This window comes from Neophocaena asiaeorientalis, unplaced genomic scaffold (assembly GCF_003031525.2).
Source record: "Neophocaena asiaeorientalis asiaeorientalis breed wild unplaced genomic scaffold, Neophocaena_asiaeorientalis_V1.1 scaffold67, whole genome shotgun sequence".
Taxonomy (NCBI): Eukaryota; Metazoa; Chordata; class Mammalia; order Artiodactyla; family Phocoenidae; genus Neophocaena; species Neophocaena asiaeorientalis.
In genome coordinates, this window is record NW_020173731.1 from 2036783 (window position 1) to 2050488 (window position 13706).

Here is a 13706-nt window from a genome sequence, read left to right on the forward strand (position 1 = left end):
TTTGATTTTTCCCCCTAAATCTCAACATATGTATTACATTCTCCAGTATGCCTTGGGTTATCCATATTTTCAATGGAGTTCTTAACTTGTTTGGAAAAAAAGGAGGAAGCAGTAACTACTTAAGGACAAGAAGTACTTTCAGACACATGCATACATAGACTCCATGTAATTTAGGACTGTTTAACTTACATATTATTTAAGCATGTTTTCTGACTTCAAACTCCTAGTTCTGATAAGTAAACATTTACATTTAAGACATTAGCTGCTCTGAGAACAACGCTTTTCCTCCCTTCCTCCTTAATTCCACCTTAACACATCTGCAAAGACGAAAGGAAACCAGCTCACATTTTAGCCCCTCCTACCAAGGATAAGACTTGAACTTCTCTGTGGTCCCGGGCTGAGAAAGGATCCTGACAGAAAGCTAGAGGTGTAAAGGAGCCTGAGGAATCTCATTGTAAGTCTGGGAACTGTAAGCAATATATTTACTCTTCCCTCGCTTGCTCCACTTCTCTCTCCCGCCCTCCCTAGCTTTTAGTTTGTATCTTGCTTGGAAGGAAGAAAGGACGAAGGGAAGCCTAGGATTCACCGCTGTGAAAAGTCTGCATGTCCTCTGAGTTTTGAAATGAGATACAGATCAGGGACCTTAATTTCCTTCTAACAAATGCCAGTTTGCTTTCCGGGGTCTAAATGCACTGTGGAATCCGACGATAAGGATTTCCTTCCTGTACAGCGCCGAAAGAAAGCGAACGTTCAGAAAGGCAGTAAGGTGGCTCTACTTAGCGCTCCACGTGATGCCACCCGGTGGTTGCCTATTCCCATTATTGAGCAGCCTGCTCTTTGACAGCCCTAAGGATCTTTAGCGAAGAAATTTATCAACTAATTTAAGGTTTAATTAAAAAATAGTCATTTCGGTTACTTACGCAAAGCATTCCTGGGTATTTAATGTGTGGCAGTGTTAATGCGAAAAAACAAACAACATTGAAAAATTAATTGTATATTGACTGGTATTCTGATTCGTCCTTCTAAGTTATTTGACATGCCAGGAGAACAGAGCTCGAAACAAGATATCGGAAAAGATTTGCTTAAATAAGAAAGCTAAGTTTTGAGAGTGAATACTATTTTAGTAATTTTGTATTGGAAGCATTTGTAAAAAAAAAAAAGGCATTTGGCTTTGAAATAATAGTGGTTTAATGGTTTAACTTATTTAAGTTTCCTATAACTTGTACTCATTTTAATCTTAAAATTAGTCATTTTTACCTCAAAACTAGGACAAGAAATGCTCTTTATGTTGGTTGATGATGTAGGTAAGCACTTATTCATCTAAGGCAGATGGAGAATACTAGAGGTGGACCATTTGGATGGATGTCAATTCTAAGTTATGATATTTGCATATATGACCCTTTGGGTTCAAGGAGAATTTCTGTTTTGTTTTGTGTCTGTTTGCTGCATACATTTGGAATTGTAGCCTAAGAGATGTTTGTAGAGAATAGTAGTGAAAGAAACCTTGTTAAGAGTTTTAAAATTATGTTCCAGAGATCTCTAGACCTTGCCAGTCAAGTTTGATATTGGGATTAAACAACAGGTATTTGTTTCTTTCAGTGAGCAGAGGAAGAGTTAAATTTTAAGTTAAGCAATAACTGTGAAATGCATAGAGAAGCGTTTAATCTGCATTTGTTCAAAGCAGCTTTACAAACTTCCTGTAGGGGAAGCACATTTTATGGGACAAGAAACTAAGAAACCTATTTAGTAATTTTCCTTGTCCCAATTAAACATAAATGAAAAATATCTCAAAAGTGACTTGCAATGTTAAAATCCTTTTTTTTTTTTTTTACATTTTACGTTTATCAGTTTCTTGCTAATAGTACCTGATAAAGGTCATCCCACAGAGATACTTTGGCCTGTGTTTTCAACCCATCAGTATCATTCCTAGTGTCTCTGCTTAGAAAGCAAAGTCATAAAATGAAATCATTTGCATTAAAAAAAGATACGTTCCAGGAATGAAAAAGAGGAAGAGAGAATTAGCTGTGTTTCCTTTTCCTCTCTTACGCCTTTTTATTTACCATCAGTTGTTTTCTTCCTCTTACTTGCAGATTTTATAGCATTAGTTATTCTCAGCTTCTTCTTTTTAGTTTGTTTTATCACAGACCCTTTTACAAATCTTATGAAAGCTGTAGACTCCTTCCTAGAATAATGACACTTTTGCTCTCAAACATGCACAAATGTTGAGACCCCTTTAGGAATTTCACAAATCCCCCCAAACGATTCATGTCATGTGAAAACATAGTATTTCTTAGAATTTCGGAGCTTTCTGGCGATTTCAGATAATTAGCAAATTGTTTTACTTATGAGTAAAGAACTGCCTCACAGTGAATATTGCACTTATTCAGTTAGTGTTCTGGAACTCTAAGTAATTGGTGTAATGGAAAAACTACTGCCTGGAAACCAAATGACCTAGATTCTAGACTCCACCCTGATAGTAATTAGCTGTACAATATTAAGCTTGCCATTTTTCTGTGACATCTGATATTTTTTATTGCTGAATGCAATAAGTAAAACATAATAGGGAAGTAAGATACAAGTTATTTTTTATTGGATTGTGGGATGTCTATATTTGCTGCTTTTGTTCCAAAATTCCTAATGATATTTCCCAGCATAATTATGTTTTATAACATTCCTGTTTATTACAAAGATAATTCATGCTTACTGTTTAAATCCTGTTACATATAGAAATTGCAAAGAAGAAAAGGAAAATTGAACATATAGTCCCCACAAAGGGTAACTACTTTAAAAGAAAAAAATTATTTATTTATTTGGTTGTGCTGGGTCTTTGTTGTGGCAGGCGGGCTCCTCAGTTGCAGCTCGTGGGCTCCTTAGTTAGGGCAGGTGGGCTCCTTAGTTGTGGCACATGGGCTCCTTAGTTGAGGCAGGCGGGCTCCTTAGTTGTGACATGCGAACTCTTAGTTGCAAGGGGTAACTACTTTTAAAATTTTATTCATTCAATCAAAATATTTATTGGGTAACTAGCATGCATAAGCACAGAGACAAGGAATTCATATATATACATCTATTTATGCTTCTAGACATTTTTCTACACATACACTCACATGTAGATTTTACAGAGTTGTGATCACACTTGTAAAAGATAAACTGAGGCATATTAAAACTTTTGAGTTCATTTGGCAAAAATTGATTGGCCTGGGGCAGTGCCCAACCAGAAGTGGTCAGGAGCACTTCACTGACATGATATATGGGAGAGAATTTTATAGAGAAAAAGCAGAAGCAAAGTAAGGAATTTATGGATTGGCTACAGCTTAAAGCTTAGTTGGCTGTTTATGAATGACTGTCCTTACGTTTCAATTTTGTACCTTCAAGGCATTTACCAGCTTAGATTTTGGTTTGCTGATGTAGGCTGCAGTGGCATTAGAGTCACCTTAGTCTAATGGCCTCCTTGTTTAATTAATTTAGCACACTGCTGATGCTGTTTCATAACATGCTTCCACTCAATCATGAAATTTTCTCTTAAAACGTATTTTTATATTCATGTGTTATTTTATATTCATTCATATCTTAAATATTACTAAGTCCCTACTATGTGTCAGCCACTATGCAAGTGATGGCAATCTAGCCATGAGCAAGAGAGTATGGTTCTAAGATGTAATTTTTAGTTTATGGAAATGTTGTATTGGCTGATTATAAGTTGCTGGATATTTAGGTGGATTAAAGTTTTCCACTATTATAAATAGTGTTTCATTTAGGACCTCAATATAAATGTTTGTATATATCTTTGTTTATTTCCTTTGGATAGATTCTTAAAATGCATTTTTCAAGTTCTAACAAAAGTTCCACTAATTACAGGTTATGAGATCATAAGCCAAATGCTTTATCAAAATTTTCTTTTCTCAGCTGTAAAAGAATAGTAATAATAATAATTGAGTATTTGGAGGATTTAAAAAGCATTTAGCAAAATATTGTAGAGTACTAGTTATTATTTTTGCCATTTTGCTCTTGAGAAGGATTGGATCCATTTATCAGTAGTATAAGAGAGTAGAATTTCCCTAAGCCAACATTGTGTTATCACTCAAACAGAACAAACAACAACAAATCCAAAAACTGAGACAATTGTTATATGAAAATGGTATCTTGTTTAAATTTGCATTTTTTTTCAGGAATAAGGTTGAACAATTTTCATGGTGGACACTTGTATGCCTATGTTTGCGAATTGCATCTTTCAATGTGATTTTTAAATCTTTTTTCAGTTTTAATTTCTAATATGGTAAATATCAATGGATATAACTCACATAATCAAAGGCTCTTTGCGGTCCTCAATAATTTTGAAGAGTGTTAGGGGCCTTAACATGAAAGGCTAAATTTTGAAATGGAAATAGAAATTCTGTAAACATTGCTTTTTTCAAGTTTAGAGGATTGTTCTTGTTTCCTGATACCTTTTCTTTAACAATGGGTGAGATGCATAGAAAAATGAAAGCAAGTCATTTTTATTCTCACTGTCTGTCATCTTCTACAAAATTCAGGGGACTTGAAGAGGTTTCCGAGAAGAGGGCCAAAACCCTTGTAGAATCTCGCACAGCTTTAGGAACATCCAGACTTGCTTAATGCAAGAAGATGGAGCTAGAGATAGGTCTAAAGGTTACAGGATGATTCTTTCGAAAGGTTTTGTAAGAAAGATGGTGTCCATGTTTGTCAAGAACCAACTTAGAGAAAATGAATATAAGCTTTAGGCCATTCATCTTGTACTCCTTGGCGACTAGGGCAGTGACAGTTGGGAGAACCAAAAGGTTGGTTCAGGGGTTCTTTCCAAAGAAGACATTAAATAGAGCAGATATTGTTCCTGCCTTTTTTTTGGGGGGGTGGGTATGTGGGCCTCTCACTGTTGTGGCCCCTCCCGTTGCGGAGCACAGGCTCCGGACATGCAGGCTCAGCGGCCATGGCTCACGGGCCCAGCTGCTCCGCGGCATGTGGGATCTTCCCGGACTGGGGCACGAACCCGTATCCCCTGTATCGGCAGGCGGACTCTCAACCACTGCGCCACCAGGGAAGCCCTGTTCCTGCTTTTTGATACCACTATTTGCGTGAGCAAAAGAGATGTGCCCAAATTTTGCTACTCTTGCCATTCTGTGATTCTCAGTTTTTTGGATTCTCTTTGATTCTTAGTCTACCCTCAGAACAATTCTTTGAAAATACAGTTTATCTCTCCTCTATACAAATATAAAATAAGCTTAAATATTGATAATTCAGTGCTCGCCATAAGCGGATATATGAAGCTGTACAACCAGTCTGATCACTTATTGAATGAATTCAAATAGCTTTAGAGAAACTCAGCAATCACCTATAAGTGATCGCGGTCAGAGTTTAGTAACCACTGAGTCAAAGATGGAGGGCTGAGAGACCAAGTTGCACTCATTTTCCTTCCATTCCCTTCTTAGGGGGAAGGGAATGCACTTGTAAATCAGCTGCTCCCTTTTCCTTAATCTTCCTCTTCATTTGCTTGACTTCTGGAGTCTATAGGGAAATTTAGGTATTTTAGGTAACAGTGTGTTTTGAATTAGAAAACAAATATCCAGGGCTTCCCTGGTGGCGCAGTGGTTGAGAGTCCGCCTGCCGATGCAGGGGATACGGGTTCATTCCCCGGTCTGGGAAGATCCCACATGCCGCGGAGCGGCGGGCCTGTCAGCACGTCTGGAGCCTGTGCTCCGCAACGGGAGAGGCCACAACAGTGAGAGGCCCGCGTACAGAAAAAAAAAAAAAAAGAAAAGAAAACAAAAATCCATAATATGTGTAATTTCAGTATTCCATAGTATGAAGAATTCATGTATTTATAACAGTTTAGTTTTTCATTTTATTATTTAATTTACAATCTGTTTTCTGATTACCTAGTTTGAAAAAAAAATCAGAGGGACAATAATACCTTTCGTTTGCATAGCATTTTGTGGTTTATAAAGAGATTGCTCAAGAACTTTATTCCCACAATAACCATGTAAGTTAGCAGAGCAGATATTCACATTTTGCAGATGTGAAAAGAGAAGTGTTGGAAAGTTAAATAGCTTATTTAATATCCGAGTCATGATTTCCATTTTGATGCATTTTGTATACTTCAATTAACTAATTGATTAGTTTATATTTCCAGTTTTGATGCGTGTTATTTAAGACTGTCAACCTCCCCCTATTTGTTAACATCAGAAAAATTATACGGGAAGAACCATAAAATACACATCCTCATGCACGTTTCCATATTAACTCAATTGTTCTGTTCTTATAACTGGATTACTGATTGGCATAATAGAAGAAGTTGCACAAATTTAAGAATGATTGAAGAAGTAGCATATGATTTAGAATTTCTCATTTTGTAACTATTCAGCATTTTATAAAGATATATGCCACGTTAACACAATAAAGTATATGAAGTTTAATCCAAAAATACAAAAGAGATATATTATGAGTTGTATAAGAAACACTAATTCTACCAACGGTTTTACTTTCATTTGGTAATAGAGCATTTTTTTAGAATATTCTGAGTATAACCTACAGAGCCTATGGTTCTTTTTGGCTCTTATTAATCCTGGTGGTTGGCATAAAGCATTTGTATCAAAATGGTTACTCTGACCTTGGATTTATCATTTGTAGAAAAAAATCATTATTATTTTACCTTTCCTAACAACCCAGTAGCTTATGGTATACCAGGTATTCCTTTTCAGGAGTAAAAATCAACTTTAGTTATAACGTTGCCTTATTGTACATATGTATAACTTCATAACAAATAATACATAGTAGGTCATGTTTGACTGCTAGATGCAGCTGCACCACTAGAAACGTTAGGTCAGCAAATGGCTTCTGAATTTCAAAGTCAGTAAATTGACACACTTCCTATTTGCCTCATACTTGTACATCCACAGCTTTAATAAGATAAGCAAGTTGGGCGCAGTACCTCGGCAATAAACTGGGATGTTAGACTCCGTGTGTATTCTTGTGGGATTCCTGGATCTGTAATTGTAGAAGAGACAGTGTCTGCCTGGGTTAGTCTAGGGGCAGGAAAATGGTGTCTTTAAGTTTTCTTCAGGCTTTCTCTTATTTATTTATTTATTTTTTGGCCGTGCTGCACGGCATGCAGGATCTTAATTCCCTAACCAGGGATCGAACCAGTGTCCCCTGCAGTGGAAGTGCGGAGTCTTAACCACTGGACCGCCAGGGAAGTCCCCAGGCTTTCATTTTTTATTACTTGAAACAAAAGGGTAATCTGTTTTGTGGACTGTTTACATGTAGTTGATGCAATATTATGAAAGTAGTAAGAAAAGTAATTTAGAGCAATTAAGTAAGAATTTATAGAAAAGTACTCTGGGGAAAAGTATCTAAAGATGTATACGGTTATGAGGATATGCTGTGTAGATTCCAGCATCTATAATTAAGATATCTTAATATCCATCAGTCCCTTGTTATATCTACCACAAAGCTCAAACAGGTATCAACTTCCTTTCCATTTAACTGTCATGAAGAAGAGGCAGATGAGTTTAAAACGGGTTGAGGTCATGAACTCAGATCTCAAAGAGGTAACAGTAGGGCATTTCTGTAGGTCATGGAATAGTCTTCAAAATCACTACTTTCAGTGTACAATGGGAATTCATGTTCAAATATAACTTCAAAGTATCATTATATCATTGATTAGTAGAAGATGCTATTAACATATTTTAGGAAGATTTCTCACAGCAAATTTAAATTCTAATTTAAAGAGATTTCTTAGTTAATTAAAAATTTAGTTGCAAAATATTAAGATGGTTGCTTCTAATCTGCTGCTTGGTACTTATTTTTTGAGGTAGTGACAATCCGGGATTTATATTTAAAAAAAAAAAAGTCCACAATGTTTATATGAGATTTTTTTTTCTTATCCTTATCACTGACAATCCCTCTGTTAATGAAAAGCAATAAAAGCATCAGTTTTGTGAAACTCATAAAGTGTTTGCAGAAAATTTTACTATCTGCTTAAATTATGTGTTAAGTTGACAAGTTGGCTTGGTTGATTAATACCTTATGAGCTATTGTCACAATGAAAAGAACATTCTTGTATGAATTACAATTTTCTGTGAAGAAAAGAATTCCTAGATACTATTTCATGAATATATGTAGCATGCCTAGGAAAAGAGTAGGAAAAATGTACCTTTTTAAATACTTAGAAAAAGAAGAGGTATTAGAAGCAATTTAGATAGTCTGTACTCTCTTTTTCACTTAAGAATTTTACCTGTTGGATCAAGAAAAAAAAAAAGGCAGATGCTAATATAATCCAGGAATTTTTGATCACTGGGCTATGTGCATTTATTCCTTCACCAGTTCAGTATGTTTTAATTAATACTAACTACATGCTAGGCACTGTCCTACATTTAGGGCATACATGGATGAATAAAGAGTTAATTCCCTCTTGGAGGAGAGAGTTGATAATTAAGCAAATAATAAACAAATAATAAAAGAAGCAAATGGACTTTAATAGTACAGGCTAACCTGGGGAGGTGAAGGATGGAAAGGTTTCCCTGCGAGGTAAAATTTAAGCCGAGATGTGAGGGATGAGAAGCCAGGTGTGAGAGGTGCCTAGAGTGAGGGTAGTGTGGCTCAGATGGGGGGCTCCAGGCAGAGAACAGCATTTGTAAATGAGCCTGCAAAGGAACAACCAAGATATCAGATGGAAAACCAGTAGTTAGGATGATGTCATGGGAACAAAGGAGGGAAAGTGCTTCCAGAGAAACAGAGGATAGGAAAGTGATGACCATATTTGAAAACTTGGAGGTCATTAGTGGTCTTTTTTTTTAAAAAAATATTTATTTATTTGGCTGCGCCAGGTCTTAGTTGCGACATGCGGGATCTAGTTCCCTGACCAGGGATCGAACCTGGGCCCCCTGCATTGGGAGCACGGAGTCTTAACCACTGGACCACCAGGGAAGTCCCTCATTAGTGGTCTTGATAAGAGCAGTTCCAGTGGAGTGGTGGGGACTCAGTGAGATGGCAGAAGGGATAGGAGTGGAGGACTCTGAGGACATGGATAGGTACAGTGGGAACAAATGGCCCTTTAGAGAAATTTGTCAGTGAAACCCAGCATAAAAATGGAGACATGGAGGGAAAAGGAATATGGAGTTATGGGAGACTGTAACAAAGCTAGCCAATCAGATTTTCCAGTAGAAGGTAAAGGTTGATGATTCAGAAAAGAAAGGCATGGCCATCAGAGGGAAGTACTTGAAGAAGATAGAGGGATTTTGCGTCTAGAGAGCCATGTGTGGGGCTAGGTCCGCAACACAAGGAGGAGCTCTGCCTCCTTCGTGAGAGGGAGAAAGAGAACCCAAGTGCCTGGGCAGAGGAGTTTGCAGTTTTGCTGGTGGGAAAATGGGAACTTCCTCCTGGTGCCTTCTGTTTCCTCAGTGAAGGGAGATGAGGTCACAGCCAATAGTGAGGGTGAGGTGAGGCGAGAGACTTGCGGGGGAGAGGAAAGTCTTTCTAGCCTGGGACTTCAAGGGCGCCAGAAAAACTTAGAAAGGCGTTGTGTAGTGGTGAGAGCCTCTTTGAGTTCTGAGAATGTAAACATAAGATTAAAACCCAGTCTGTCAGGTTAGGTCGTTTTTCTCCAGCTATGTTTAAATGCTAGGAGCAAACCCAGAGAAGCCAGAATGGTTGAGTTTTCTTAGAGTGGGTTTTTTTTTTTTTTTTTTTTTTTGAGTGTGAGTTTCTAAAGAAAGAAAATCTGGAAATCCTTAAAATGAACAACCAATACACTAAGCAAACAAAACAAAACACCTAAAACAAAAATGCATAGAAATTGATGAATTTGTAGAATACAGATCTTTTTACCTAGGGTAATTATTAACTAGTAAGGAACAGTCACAAATTGGCTTGATTTCCAACATTTAGTCGGCAGGGATTCAGTCTTTGTTCCTTTCAAACTCTTCGTTTCCTTGCCTAGCCAACTGCTAGGCCCAGTTCTACACTTCAGCGAATCTCAATGCCTTTACCTGTTCTAGGAGCCATCACGCTAGGCTCCGTTTCCTTCTTAGTTGCTAGAATTGTTTTCAGTTCTGAATGTTTAACCGTGACCTTGCCTGCCTTTCTTGGATATCTAGCTAAGTTCCTGTGTAGAGTTTATATCTTACCCCTCAACTTTGCCTACTTTACTCCTGCACTAAGGCCACCTTGGTGCTCCCTGAAAGACAGTGCTTTGTAGACTTGGAACCATTACAACTCTGCAGTGTAAAGAGGGCTGAGACATTCAGTAGTAATAATCAACCATCGAAAAAGAGAGTCTTTCTTTTACAGCTCTGTTAGCAGGATGTTCTTTCTTCAACCTGACAAAAATCCTTCATTTTGCAACTAAAAGTCATTTCCTTCTTTTTTTTTTTCAATCTTTAGAGTTTTAGAGAACAGCTGGTTATCATAATCACCATAATCAAACTGATATTTTTTTTAAGAACTAAAACAATTTCATTGAAACACTGACTCTCGTATTTCCTTGAAGTTTAGAAAAATCTTGTTTCAATAAATTTTTAATGCATTAGCCGTTTCTCATAAATCCTTCTCTTGAAGTGCTTTAGTTTTACACTGTTGATGGCCAGGTGCTTCCATGAATGGAAGCAGTGAGTCTGTGTGGGTCAGGCTGAGCAGGGAGGTGGGGAGGACAGATGCACTTGAGTTTGCTTCTGGCTCAGATGTTTCCCAGATGCACTGCTTGGCACTCAGGAGATGCCTCTTTGTCCTCCTTCCCTCCCTACCTCAATAAGACATGTCTATCATGTGTTGGAAAGTCATCCTACACTTTATTCCTGGTTCTGCCCATATTTCCTTAGGCTGTGGTATAGATATAGTTATGGAACTTCTTCCTGTCCAAAATGAAGGGGAGAGTGTAACATTGCTTTTGTTAATTTCATATTTTTACAAAACCCATTGAGGCATTATATCTCATCAGCAGAAGCTCAACTGAAACATTCTTACAGATTTTATTAATATCCTTGGCACCGTTCTCCATTGCTGATCAAAGGTTGAGGAAATGTATATTTCACAATTTGGAGCAAATGAGTATTTCTAGTTCATTTCAACCTGTGTTTATTATATGTAACACCTAAATATTCAGGTTGGGCTTACATGTTTATTATGGTGCTAGCAGAGTACAAAAATAACAGTTTTCTATTGCTTTACCCTTTATAGTGCTGAAAGTTCTTCTGTCTTAAAAAATTTTACATTGAACTTTAGACTTGCATAGATGTACTCCACAGAAGTAGAGAGAGAAAACCCTTCAATGCGTACATTGAGACCATTTAAGGGGTCTACTACACTGCATAGATTCCATGTATTTCAATATAATTGGTTTCCTTTGTAATCCAGAGTTTTTATTTTAAGAACTTCATAGTGTCATACTATATCATGGGGTCTGTAGGCTTCACCAGACTGCCAAAGGGATTCAAGGCATAAAACATATTAAGAACTCCTGAGAATTTCCCCTCAAATGCATACTTTCTATGTACAGAGTTCTTAATCCTGCAAAAGATTGAATTGCCTGTTTATTTCAAAAGTGAATTGCCATTCACAGTGTCTAGAAGCACGTTTCTAAAACTTCTTACAACCTGAAAAAAGAATGATGAACTTGAATTCCTATTGTACGTTACACAATCCAGGACTTGTAGAATGCTCGTGTCATGGTTAGTGGTTTAACTTCCCAGTAACCCACGAGATGGGAGGGTGTACAGTGCCTCTGATCTTCCACAACTCCTGCTATTTTTTTCTGTCATCTTTTTCCACTTCAAGATCATAGTCAACATCCATATTTTAGTTACAAGATCAACCTCATGGGCTGCTTGAAATAGTTACCATGTTAGTTGAGAAGTAAAACAACTTCAAAATGTTATAACTCATCCAGTAATAAACTGTCTCTCATGAAACATTTAAGCCAGCATGACGGTTTTCCTGGGGGTTTTCCCTGGACTCTTTTCTTTAGAAAAAGATACGGCTTTCCCTGCTGTGGCAATCTTGGGTACGTCATAAAAAGAGGCAGCAATTAAGGAGGGAGTGGAACCCTCAACAAAACACAAATACTCCCTAGGGGAGCATATTTGCAAACCCTCTGGTCTGGAGAGAGAAAGTTGTAGAAGTAAATGCACTTTTCAAAGCCCATTCCTTTTCCCGGCATTTTGTGCCACATTGCTAGGTATATTTCAAAAGTGTTAACACTGATACCTCTCCATTATCAGTTTCTTTTAAGTAGAAGGTAAAACATTTTCCATTTTCTGAAAATGAGCATAGTAAACACTTGTCAATGTGGTATTATTCCTTAGTGGTCTGTGTGGGAAGAGGAATTTTTAAAAACAATCCATGTTGCATTTGTAAGTCAACATCTTATAACTATGATTCACATCTAGAAAAATCTAAAAGATGAAAATGACTCTTTTTAAGCTTTATTTGACCAATCACAGAGAGAAATTCAGTTGTTCATTTCCTTCAGATTCATATCTTGAGCCTACTTCACACCACCAGACAATAACTTGGCCATTTAAAATATTGGTCAAACTACATTGTATACAAATGCTCTTTTAATTTTGGCTAAATTCCCTTTTTAGCCTGAGTATGCTTGGTTGGGGATGGCGGTGGGGAGAGGAGAGGGTGTAAAGAAAGGGCACCTGGTTGAGAGTGGCGAGACGAGTTCAGCTGTTTCCCTAACTGGGTGAATTCTCTAGGTTTGTTTATATCTTTAGACCTCAGCTTACAAATTTGCACAAGGTCTGTCTAGGTGGTGATTATGACTGTTTCTTCCAATTCCAAAATTTTCTGACCTTAAAATACAGCCAGAGTGGCTGCTTGTTTTTGGCCACTGAAGAGGTGAAACAATGGAAAATAACAGCAAACTGGAAGGTCAGAGAAAGAAAACCAGAAAACTGGCTCTGGAGTGAGGAGACATTCTTGCTTCATCTGTAATGCAGCGTGTGAAAATGGGCCAGCCAGTTTGCTGGCCCTTAAAATAGGTTTATCTGGATTTGTACTTCCCAATTGTGAAGTGGTAAAATAAATAACATTATGCATTGTGTTTCATTTATGTACTCTGTGTGTGTGTGTGTGTGTGTGTGTGTGTGTGTGTGTGTGTGTGCACTTTTAAAATAACCAGATGAGGATGAGGGAGGCTGGTCCATCTAAATAGTGCTGTGCTCTCTCTTCTTTATCTCCTCACAATCCTAGTTGAGGTGCTTGTATGATATCTGGACTCCTCTGGCTGGTTGCCCCTCCCTCCTCAAATGCCACCTTTCTCCATTAACAACTGTATGCATCTTTGTTTAACTGTTACATTTATATTATTGAACTGTGTTATAGACTGAATTGTGCCCCTCCCCATTCACATATTAAAGTCCGAACCCCCCAGTCCCTGAGAATGTGACTGTATTTGGAGATCAGGCCTTTAAAGAGGTGATTGAGTTAAAATGAGGCTCTTAGGATGGGCCCTCATCCAGTTGACTGGTGTGGTTATAACAAGAGGAAATTTGGACACCCTAAGAGACACTAGGGGAGCATGGGTACAGAGGAAAGACCATGTGAGGATTCAGGGAGAAGATAGCCTCTTCAAGCCAAGAAGAAAGGCCTCAGAAGAAACCAAACGTGCTGGACACTTTGATCTTAGCCTTCTGGCCTCTAGAACTGTCAGAAAATGTTTCTGTTGTTTAAGCCATGTAGGTTGTGGTGTTTAA

At 37.7% G+C, this 13706-nt stretch overlaps 1 protein-coding gene and 1 non-coding gene across 4 annotated transcripts in view; one reads left to right on the top strand and one right to left on the bottom strand.

Moving 5' to 3' along the window:
- The first annotated feature begins 376 nt into the window (after positions 1-376).
- Positions 377-13706, top strand: part of PLA2G4A (phospholipase A2 group IVA) — a 152658-nt gene continuing 139328 nt past the window's right edge. For 2 of the 3 annotated variants that reach the window (XR_003003926.1, XM_024751088.1), the window contains exon 1: positions 377-454. The gene's annotated coding sequence lies outside the window, so the exon portion shown is untranslated. The remainder of the gene's footprint in view (positions 455-13706) is intronic. The other variant, XM_024751089.1, reaches the window with a different exon arrangement.
- Positions 8865-8937, bottom strand: TRNAW-CCA (transfer RNA tryptophan (anticodon CCA)). The gene has a single exon. It is a non-coding gene; the product is annotated as a tRNA-Trp (tRNA).